Source organism: Coregonus clupeaformis, unplaced genomic scaffold (assembly GCF_020615455.1).
Source record: "Coregonus clupeaformis isolate EN_2021a unplaced genomic scaffold, ASM2061545v1 scaf1114, whole genome shotgun sequence".
Classification (NCBI taxonomy): domain Eukaryota; kingdom Metazoa; phylum Chordata; class Actinopteri; order Salmoniformes; family Salmonidae; genus Coregonus; species Coregonus clupeaformis.
The window spans coordinates 162501-171781 of NW_025534568.1; positions in this window are offsets into that span (position 1 = coordinate 162501).

A 9281-nucleotide genomic window follows, 5' to 3' on the forward strand; every position below is an offset into this window, starting at 1 on the left:
CTGTGGAGAGTGGGTGGAATGAGGAGTCTCTGCAAGCGGCCTTTTACCAGGGTCTGTCGGAGCAGCTCAAGGATGAGTTGATCTCCTATCCGGAGCCTAGTGACCTGGACAGCTTGGTAGCCTTGTCTATTCGGGTGGATAATCGAGTCCGAGAGCGAAGGAGGGGAGAAGCAATGGGGGTCCGTCCAATCGATCAGCTTCTCAGTTCCCAGTCGGGTCGGGTGGTGGACCAGAACACGTCGATCATTCTCCACCACAAAGGATTAGTGGAGAGGTCCTCTCTCCCGATTCTGAACCCATGCAAGTGGGGGCGGCACGGGTTAACCAAGGAGGAGCGTCAACATAGACGTAAGACCAACTGCTGCCTCTACTGTGGTAGCTCGGGACATTACATCTCCACTTGTTCCCGGCGGTCGTCAAACTGCCCGGCTCGCTAAAGTTGGGAGGACTTTTAGCGAGCCAGTTTCAACCTCTCAGTACCTCTGTCAGACCCCGTTTCCCGGCTACCCTTGTGAACAGGAATCAGAGCTTAGCGATTAACGCTTTTATCGATTCAGGTGCCGATGGAAGCTTTCTTGATGCCGAGTTGGTGGAACAGCTGGGGCTTTCCAAGGAGCAATTGCCGGAAGCCATTGAAGCGACCACTCTGAACGGCAGTAGTCTGGCACGTATCACGATGAGGACTGAACCGGTTAAGATGCTGTTGTCGGGGAATCATTCGGAGATGATTTCATTCTTCATTCTGCCGTCTTCCCATGTTCCTCTGGTCCTTGGATACCCCTGGCTGAAGGAACACAATCCCAACGTTCGATTGGGTGACGGGCAAGGTAACGAAGTTGGAGCCTTGATTGTCATGCTAACTGTCTCAAGACTGCCTGTCCCCATTCGGTTCCCAGTCAGGTGATTGAGGCTAAACCCCCAGATTTGTCCCTGGTTCCCGAGACATATCACGATTTGGGGAAGTGTTCAGTAAGCAGAAGGCTCTGTCACTCCCTCCCCACCGACCATATGATTGGGCCATCAACCTGTTCCCTGGAGCTGTCTACCCCAAGGGAAGGTTATACAGTATCTCCCGCCCTGAACGTGAGGCTTTGGAGACCTACATCAAGGAGTCCCTAGCTGCTGGTCTCGTTCGTCCCTCGTCATCACCCTGGGGGCAGGATTCTTCTTTGTGGGTAAGAAGGATGGCTCTCTTCGACCGTGTATTGATTATCGGGGGTTGAATGACATCACGGTCAAGAACAAGTATCCCCCTGCCCTTGATGAGTTCTGCCTTCGACTCCTTACAGGGTGCTACGGTGTTCACTAAGCTAGACCTACGCAATGCGTATCACATGGTCCGGATCAGAGAGGGAGACGAGTGGTTGACGGGTTTCAATACACCGATGGGTCACTTCGAGTATCAGGTGATGCCGTTTGGACTGACCAATGCTCCAGCGGTATTCCAGAGTATGGTGAACGACGTCCTGAGAGATATGATCGGTCTCTTTGTGTTTGTTTACCTGGATGACATTCTGATCTTCTCGAAGGAACCTTCCGACCACGTCCAGCATGTCCGGCAGGTTCTGCAGCGATTGTTGGAGAATCGCCTGTTCGTGAAGGCCGAGAAGTGCGAGTTTCACGCCCACACGACATCCTTTCTCGGGTACATCATCTCCAGGAGAGATTAGGATGGACCAGGAGAAGGTTAGAGCGGTTCTGGAATGGGCCCAGCCCGGTACGAGATTGCAGCTCCAGAGATTTTTTGGGGTTTGCGAAGTTCTACCGCAGATTCATCCGGGATTACAGCCGTGTGGCCGCTCCGTTAACTGCCTTGACTTCCAGTATCAGGAGCTTCAAGTGGAATCCGGAGGCGGATCGAGCGTTTCTGGATTTGAAGAGGCGATTCACCAACGCACCGATTCTCTCTCAACCGGACACGGCCCGTCAGTTCGTCGTGGAAGTGGACGCGTCTGATGTGGGAGTTGGCGCCATCCTGTCGCAGCGATGCTCCACGGACAGTAAACTCCATCCCTGCGCCTACTACTCTCGTCGCCTTTCGCCTGCGGAGAGGAATTACGATGTGGGTAACCGGGAGCTTCTCGCGGTGAGACTTGCCTTGGAGGAGTGGCGCCACTGGTTGGAGGGGGCGGAGCAACCGTTTATTGTCTGGACTGACCACAAGAATCTTGCTTACGTGCAATCGGCTAGACGTCTCAACTCCCGTCAGGCCAGGTGGTCGTTGTTTTTCGGACGATTCAATTTTTCCCTGACGTTCCGACCTGGATCTAAGAACGGCAAGGCGGACGCCTTGTCTCGGATGTTCTCCAAGACGGAGGAGAGTGGGTCCAAGACCGAGACAATTCTCCCCGAACTGCGTCGTGGGAGCTGTTAGGTGGAAGATTGAGGAGGAGGTGATGGCGGCTCTTCGGACGCAGCCCGGTCCCGGTAACGGTCCACCCGGTCGGTTGTTTGTGCCTGAGTCGGTTCGGTCCCGCGGTCCTCAAATGGTCCCACGCCAGCAAGATGGCTTGTCACCCTGGCGTGGCTCGGACGATGGCGTTTCTTCGCAGACGTTTTTGGTGGCCTGCCATGGCCGAGGATACTCGGGGTTATGTTGCTGCCTGTCCAGTGTGTGCGCAGAATAAGAGTACCAATCGGCCCAGCTCTGGACTACTTCACCCCCTTCCTATTCCCGCGCGACCATGGTCGCATCTGGCCCTGGACTTTGTCACTGGGTTGCCCGCTTCTGAGGGGAACACGGTCGTTCTGACTATCGTGGACAGATTCAGCAAGTTCGCCCACTCTGTGCCAATTGCCAAGCTTTCCCTCTGCCTCGGAGACGTCCGAGATCCTGGTTAGGGAGGTTTTCAGGGTCCACGGGTTGCCCAGTGATATCGTTTTCCGACCGTGGCCCTCAGTTTACCTCTGCTGTCTGGAAGTCCTTCTGTTTGGCCATTGGAGCTACAGTCAGTCTCACATCTGGTTTTCACCCCCAATCTAATGGTCAGGCGGAGAGAGCCAACCAGAAGATGGAATCCACGCTACGCTGCCTGGCCTCTTCCAACCCCACCTCCTGGGTCTCTCAGTTGCCTTGGGTTGAGTATGCCCACAATACTCTCCCTACATCTGCCACTGGGATGTCTCCCTTCCAGTGCCTGTATGGCTACCAACCTCCCTTGTTCCCTTCTCAGGAGAAGGAGCTCTCAGTGCCTTCTGTTCAGGCCCATATTACGTCGTTGCCACCGGACCTGGCATCTGGCCAGAAAGGCACTCCTTAGAGTTTCGGACCGGTATCAGCTCCAGGCGATCGTCGCCGGATCCCCGTTCCCACCTACACCATCGGAGATAGGGTCTGGTTGGCCACACGGGATCTTCCTTTACGGACTGAGTCTAGGAAGTTGTTACCGAGTTCATTGGTCCGCTTTGTGGTGGAGAAGGTGATCAATCCGGTGGCAGTTCGACTCAAACTCCCGAGGACGCTCAGAGTCCATCCCACCTTTCATGTCTCCTGCCTCAAGCCTGTTTTCCTCAGTCCTCTGTTGCCTCCTCCGCCTCCTCCTCCTCCTCCTCGGATGATCGGAGGTGGTCCTGCCTACACGGTGCGACGCATCATGGATTCCAGACGGCGGGGGCCGGGGTTTCCAGTATCTCGTGGACTGGGAGGGGTATGGTCCTGAAGAGAGGAGTTGGATTCCGCGGCGACAGATCCTAGATGCTGACCTCATCCGTGACTTCTACCGCTCCATCCTGGCGCTCCGGGGAGTCCGCCCGGTGGCGTTCGTCGGAGGGGGGTACTGTAACGATCCCGGCAGTCTGAGTCGGGTCCTGTCTGTGGACTAGTTTTTTCTGCTCGGGATCTCCAGTTTCCCGAGGGTTCTGGAACGCTCCGGGGAGCTCTCTTGATTTCCGCACCTGCATCCCATCAGCAATCTGCACACCTGGTCCTGATCATCACCCTTCTTAGGCTCTGGCCTAACATCCATTCCCCTGCCGGATCGTTAGCCATGAACAGTAGGTTTACCAGAGTATCAGTCTTAGAGCTTCTAGCGTTAGTTTTGTTGTTTTTGCACCTTGTTGGTTTGTTGTTTACTTACCTCCGTTTTGTTCCATCTGCAGTCACTGTCCGGAACCTTCATCCAACCTCTGCCTGGTGGTCGGCGGCTGCCGAGCCATGATGGGATCAACCACTGCACCCCCAACAACTAATCAACGCCGCCCGCTCTGTTCCCTGGATTATTCAGCATCACCCCTTGAATTTGTAAATAAACACTCACCTTCGTTTCAACTTACCTTGTCCTGGTCTGCTTCTGGGTTCTGGCTTTGTAACTCGTGACAGTGTGCTTAGGGTCGTTGTCCTGTTGGAAGGTGAACCTTCACCCCAGTCTGAGGTCCGGAGCGCTCTGGGGCAGGTTTTCATCAAGGATCTCTCTGTACTTTGTTCCGTTAATCTTTCCTTAAATCCTGACTAGTCTCCCCAGTCCCTGACGCTGAAAAAACATCCCCACAGCATGATGCTCCTGAGTGGCGCAGTGGTCTAGGCACTGCATCGCAGTGCTAACTGTGCCACTAGAGATCAATCAATCAATCAATCAATTTTATTTTATATAGCCCCTTCTTACATCAGCTAATATCTCGAAGTGCTGTACAGAAACCCAGCCTAAAACCCCAAACAGCTAGTAATGCAGGTGTAGAAGCACGGTGGCTAGGAAAAACTCCCTAGAAAGGCGAAAACCTAGGAAGAAACCTAGAGAGGAACCAGGCTATGAGGGGTGGCCAGTCCTCTTCTGGCTGTGCCGGGTGAAGATTATAACAGAACCATGCCAAGATGTTCAAAAATGTTCATAAGTGACAAGCATGGTCAAATAATAATCAGGAATAAATCTCAGTTGGCTTTTCATAGCCGATCATTAAGAGTTGAAAACAGCAGGTCTGGGACAGGTAGGGGGTTCCATAACCGCAGGCAGAACAGTTGAAACTGGAATAGCAGCAAGGCCAGGCGGACTGGGGACAGCAAGGAGTACACCACGGCCGGTAGTCCCGACGATGGTCCTAGGGCTCAGGTCTCTCAGTTGGCTTTTTCATAGCGATCATTAAGAGTTGAAAACAGCAGGTCTGGGACAGGTAGGGGTTTCGTAACCGCAGGCAGAACAGTTGGAAACTGGAATAGCAGCAAGGCCAGGCGGACGGGGACAGCAAGGTGTCATCATGCCCGGTAGTCCTGACGATGGTCCTAGGGGCTCAGGTTCTCAGAGAGAAAGAGAGAACGAGAGAATTAGAGAGAGCATACTTAAATTCACACAGGACACTGGATAAGACAGGAGAAGTACTCCAGGTATAACCAACTAACCCCAGCCCCCCGACACATAAATTACTGCAGCATAAATACTGGAGGCTGAGACAGGAGCGGTCCGGAGACACTGTGGCCCCATCCGAAGAAACCCCGGACAGGGCCAAACAGGAAGGATATAACCCCACCCACTCTGCCAAAGCACAGCCCCCGCACCACTAGAGGGATATCCTCAACCACCAACTTACAATCCTGAGACAAGGCCGAGTATAGCCCACAGAGGTCTCCACCACAGCACAAACCAAGGGGGGGGCGCCAACCCAGACAGGAAGATCACGTAGTAACTCAACCTCACCAAGTGACGCACCCTCCCAGGGACGGCATGAAAGAGCACCAGCAAGCCAGTGACTCAGCCCGCAACAGGGTTAGAGGCAGAGAACCCCCCAGTGGAGAGGGGGAACCTGCTGGCAGAGACAGCAAGGGCTGTTCGTTGCTCCAGAGCCTTCCGTCTCACCTTCACACTCCTGGGCCAGACTACACTCCAATCATATGACCTACTGAAGAGATAAGTCTTCAGTAAAGACTTAAAGGTTGAGACCGAGTCTGCGCTCTCACATGGGTAGGGCAGACTGTTCCATAAAAATGGAGATCTATAGGAGAAAGCCCTGCCTCCCGCTGTTTGCTTAGAAATTCTAGGGGACAATTAGGGAGGCTCAGGCCTTGTGACCGTAGCGTACGTATTGGTAGGTACGGCAGGACCAACTCGGAAAGATAGGTAGGAGCAAGCCCATGTAACGCTTTATAGGTTAACAGTAAAACCTTGAAATCAGCCCCTTGCTTAACAGGAAGCCAGTGTAGGGAAGCTAGCACTGGAGTAATATGATCAAATTTCTTGGTTCTAGTCAGATTCTAGCAGCCGTATTTAGCACTAACTGAAGTTTATTTAGTGCTTTTATCCGGGTAGCCGGAAAATAGAGCATTGCAGTAGTCTAACCTAGAAGTAACAAATGCATGGATTAATTTTTCTGCATCATTTTTGGACAGAAAATTTCTGATTTTTGCAATGTTACGTAGATGGAAAAAAGCTGTCCTTGAAACAGTCTTGATATGTTCATCAAAAAGAGAGATCAGGGTCAAGAGTAACGCCGAGGTCCTTCACAGTTTTATTTGAGACGACTTTACAACCATCAAGATGAATTGTCAGATTTAACAGAAGATCTCTTTGTTTCTTGGGACCTAGAACAAGCATCTCTGTTTTGTCCGAGTTTAAAAGTAAAAAGTTTTCAGCCATCCACTTCCTTATGTCTGAAACACAGGCTTCTAGCGAGGGCAATTTGGGGGCTTCACCATGTTTCATTGAAATGTACAGCTGTGTGTCATCGCATAGTAGTGAAAGTTTAACATTATGTTTTCGAATAACATCCCCAAGAGGTAAAATATATAGTGAAAACAATAGTGGTCCTAAAACGGAACCTTGAGGAACACCGAAATGTACAGTTGATTTGTCGAGAGGACAGACCATTCACAGAGACAAACTGATATCTTTCCGACAGGAAGATCTAAACCAGGCCAGAACTTGTCCATGTAGACCAATTTGGGTTTCCAGTCTCTCCAAAAGAATGTGGAGATCGATGGTGTCAAAGGCAGCACTAAGGTCTAGTAGCACGAGGACAGATGCAGAGCCTCGGTCTGACGCCATTAAAAGGTCATTTACCACCTTCACAAGTGCAGTCTCAGTGCTATGATGGGGGTCTAAAACCAGACTGGAAGCATTTTGCTATACATTGTTTGTCTTCAGAAAGGCAAGTGAGTTGCTGCGCAACAGCTTTTTCTAAAATTTTTGAGAGGGAATGGAAGATCGATATAGGCCGATAGTTTTTTATATTTTCGGGTCAAGGTTTGGCTTTTCAAGAGAGGCTTTATCACTGCCACTTTTAGTGAGTTTGGTACACATCCGTGGATAGAGAGCTGTTTATTATGTTCAACATAGGAGGGCCAAGCACAGGAAGCAGCTCCTTCAGCAGTTTAGTAGGAATAGGATCCAGTATGCAGCTTGAAGGTTTAGAGGCCATGATTATTTTCATCATTGTGTCAAGAGATAGTACTAAAACACTTAAGTGTCTCTCCCGATCCCAGGCCCTCGCAGAGTCAGCAGATCCAGGACAGCTAAGCCCCTGGAGGAATACGCGATTCAAAGAGGAGTCCGTAATTTGCTTTCTAATGGTCGTGATCTTTTCCTCAAAGAAGTTCATGAATTTATTACTGCTGAAGTGAAAAGCCATCCTCTCTTGGGGAATGCTGCTTTTAGTTAGCTTTGCAACAGTATCAAAAAGAAATTTTGGATTATTCTTATTTTCCTCGATTAAGTTGGAAAAGTAGGATGATCGAGCAGCAGTGAGGGCTCTTCGGTACTGCACGGTACTGTCTTTCCAAGCTAGTCGGAAGACTTCCAGTTTGGTGTGGCGCCATTTCGTCCAATTTCTCGGAAGCTTGCTTCAAAGCTCGGGTATTTTCTGTATACCAGGGAGCTAGTTTCTTATGACAAAAATGAGAACAGCGCGGAAGAAGATGGCTGCCGTTTTTACAGCCCTCTAACCAATTGTACTATTATGTGTGTTTTTCCGCGTTATTTGTAATTTATTTTGTACATAATGTTTCTGCCATCGTCTCTTAAACCAAAGAGAGCTTCTGGATATCAGGACAGCGATTACTCACCTCGCGTTGGACGAACACTTTTTCTTCAACGAGGCGTCGCAAGGATATTCTACAGACTCCCGACAAGGCCCAGATCCCCGTCATTCGCGTGAGGAAGAGACGGAGATATCGTGGGCGCAGATCCGGTGCCTTGTAAGGATACGACGGCGAACGAGTAAACTGCCTCTCCCATCAATCCTATTAGCCAACGCTTCCAAGCTTTGGAGAATAAAATGGACGATTTAAGATTACGGTTATCCTACCAACGGGACATTAAAAACTGTAATATCTTATGTTTCACTGGAGTCGTGGCTGAACGACGACAATGATATCATTCAGCTAGCAGGCATACGCTACATCGGCAGGACAGAACGGCAGACTCGGGTAAGACGAGAGGTGGCGGTCTCTGTATATTTGTAACAACAGCTGGTGCACAAAATCAAATACTAAGGAAGTCTCAAGGTTTTGCTCGCCTGAGGTAGAGTATCTTATGATAAGCTGTAGACCACACCATTTACCAAGAGAGTTTTCATCTATATTTTTCATAGCTGTCTAGTTACCACCACAAACCAATGCTGGCATTAAGATTGCACTGAATGAGTTGTACAAGGCCATTAATCAACAGGAAAACGCTATCCAGATGCAGCGCTCCTAGTAGCAGGGGGGACTTTAATGCAGGGAAACTTAAATCCGTTCTACCTAATTTCTACCAGCATGTTAAATGTGCAACCAGAGGGGAAAAAACTCTAGACCACCTTTACTCCACACACAGAGACGCATACAAAGCTCTCCCTCGCCCTCCATTTGGCAAATCTGACCATAACTCTATCCTCCTGATTCCTGCTTATAAGCAAAAACTGAAGCAGGAAGCACCAGTGATTCAGCAAAAAAAGTGGTCAGATGACGCAGATGCTAAGCTACAGGACTGTTTTGCTAGCACAGACTGGAACATGTTCCGGGATTCTTCAGACAGCATTGAGGAGTACACCACATCAGTCACTGGCTTCTCAATAAGTGCATCGATGATGTCGTCCCCCACAGTGACCGTGACGTACATACCCCAACCAGAAGCCATGGATTACAGGAAACATCCGCACTGAGCTAAAGGGGGCGGTAGAGCTGCCGCTCTCAAGGAACGGACTCTAACCCGGACGCTTGATAAGAAATCCCGCTATGACTCCGACGAACCATCAAACAGGCAAAAGAGTCAATACAGGTCTAAGATTGAATCATACTACACTGGCTCTGACGCTCGGCCGGATGTGGCAGGGCTTGAGAAAACTATTACAGACTACAAAGGGAAGAGCGGAGCGCCAGT